This window comes from Ammodytes marinus (genome assembly GCF_949987685.1).
Source record: "Ammodytes marinus genome assembly, chromosome: 16".
Classification (NCBI taxonomy): Eukaryota; Metazoa; Chordata; class Actinopteri; order Uranoscopiformes; family Ammodytidae; genus Ammodytes; species Ammodytes marinus.
The window spans coordinates 23266198-23268697 of record NC_137220.1 but is presented as its reverse complement, the minus strand read 5'-3'; positions in this window follow the sequence as shown (position 1 = coordinate 23268697).

Sequence of the window (2500 nt, the reverse complement as noted above, 5' to 3'; positions counted from 1 at the left end):
AAAAAAAGAAAACATCTGGTGCCTGATATAGGGGATCATCATGCTCTTCGGTTTTGGAAATACAGTTCCCATAATGCACCGGAGGATGTAAACATTAAGTACATTATTGCCATGGAGCAAGTACGTTTGCTGATGGCCACAACTCGAGGCCCTAAAAAACAAAAGTTCTTCCTTTAAAAAAATGTCCCCATCAAAAGTATGGCGAATTAGCTATTAGAAGTTTGTTATTGCAATGTTACAGTGTATGTGAAGTAAATAACTATCGCTGGGTTTACCATGATACTGGAGAAAACTTAAAAAACTCGGTCAAGTTCAGGAGTTTTTCTACGACTTGTAAGCAGATTTATGGACGTTAATGTTTCGATGAACATCGGATATGATATATCATTGGAAAGTATAATCCCATTTAATCTAAATGAGTGTATTGTGTCTGTGTGCGTTGAAATGTGTCTGAGTTGTGCCTCAGAGAAGGAGTATGATTGTAAAACACTGCGGTACATATTGAAGAGCTTCACTAGCTAACTTCCTGTGTTTTTTAAACCGACATTGCTTTAATAGTGTTTTTAGTGTGAGCGCAATTGACTGTGTCCTATCTTTATCTTTGTTTATAGGCTACTTTCAATCTTCCACGGACTCAAAATAGCATTGATTCTCTTGGACCTAAGTGTCCTTCATTCTCCTCTCCTCTGTTACCTGAGAGGCAGACTGGGGAATACTCTACTCCATTTGAAGCGGCAGACAGACCAGACGACACTAAAAGGAGGCTAGCCACCCGCACTCTGATGGCAGATAACCCAAATGCAAGGAGGGTAAAGTGAAGAGAAGAGGACATTTGAGCCGACGTGGCTGCAAGGAGGAGGAGAATGAAGTAAGATGGGGAAAAATAGGTGTGTGAGACAGAGATGGTAATGGGTAAGGGAGGAAAGATCAGGGTAGCATGCCAACAACCTTACTTCCCTGCTATTTAGTATGGTAGAAAAAGATTTGGCATGTCACAATACATGTGGACGGAGCCTCTGTGTTACATTAAAAGAACCAGCAATGCGACGGATATATAAACAAGAGGCAAGTTCAAGGTGCAATGTTGTGATGAAATACACACTTAAAAGTATTTGTGTGCCAACTACCTACTTTTTTATGATCGGCTGTAGTATATGAAGTAAAGTAAAAAGATGAGGGAGGGTAGAGGGGGGAGGGGGGGGGGGGACAAATGCGGAAGAGAGGAAAAATGAAATGTGTAAAGAAAATGAAGAAACGGATAAGTGGGAGAGAGGGGAGGTTAGTGCCAAGGAGGGCGCAAAGGCGAAGAGAGGCGACCATCGAAAACTGTGAGGTCGAATTGCTGCCAGATAAAGGGGGAGCTGGGAGAGAGAGAGAGAGAGAGAGAGAGAGAGAGAGAGGGAGCCAGAAAGGGTGAGATGTAGAGAGAGAGAAGAGGATGTGAGATTGAGGGCAAAGAGGTAGAGTTGGAGGGAGTAGGGAAAGAAGGGTGGAAGCTGCAAGATCAAGGCAGATGTGAGGGAGGAGGCGAATGGAGAGATGCAGGGAGGAGGAGAAGAGGAGAAAAACGGAGATCGTTATCGCGGGGCCGTGCCGCCTATTGATTTGCGTCAGTTGTCTCGAGCCGGGTGAAATAACAGCGGCGCTGGGATGCAGACTCCCTCGTCATTAGCAAACTGCATGCCGGCGTGTAGCGCGCGTGTGTGCATCTGCGTCGGTGTCTGTCTTTGTTTGTGACCATATGGCATGTTTGATGTCCACATGATTAAGAAGACCAAAAGTAGTGAAAAAATCAAAAACTGAACACAAAGGAAAAGGCATATGACAGAGTTGCAACACTTTGAGAAAGAGAGAGAGAGATACAGAGAGAGAGAGAAGGAGAGAGAGAGAGAGAAAGAGAGAGAGATACAGAGAGATAAAGAGAAAGAGAGAGAGAGTGAGAGGGAAAGGGAGAGAGAGAGAGAGAGAAAACAGATTGGAGGGAAGGGGAAAACAGACTGAGGGAGAGAGACAGACCAGCGGACTGTGTCGGAGTGAATCTCTCACTTGGGATGACAGATCTATCTCACAGGTGGATGAGAAGAGACAAAGTTAACTCGGTCTGCTTTCCGCATGTGGTGCAGTGTGATGGTGGCGCTGGAGGTGATGTGTGTGTGTCTTTGATATATATATATATATAGAGAGAGAGTGTGTGTGTGTGTGTGTGTGTGTGTGTGTCTCTCGCCAGGGGAACAGGGAAGTGTGAATATGGCTGTGGATCTCTGCCAACTGAGCTGAGGGGAAGGAGGAGGAGGAGGAGGAGAAAAGAGAAAGACAGTGAGAAAGGAAGTGAAGGAGGAGGAGATGAAGAGGAGAGGGGGAAAACTCCATCCTTTGTTCTTTGGTTGATGAAAGCAGGAATTGGATCCTCTACTCCCACTCTCGCTTTCTCTCTTGGAGATGAGCCTTGATGTGTTATGGTGAGCGAGCAAGTGAGGGATACGCACGCAAACGCACACGC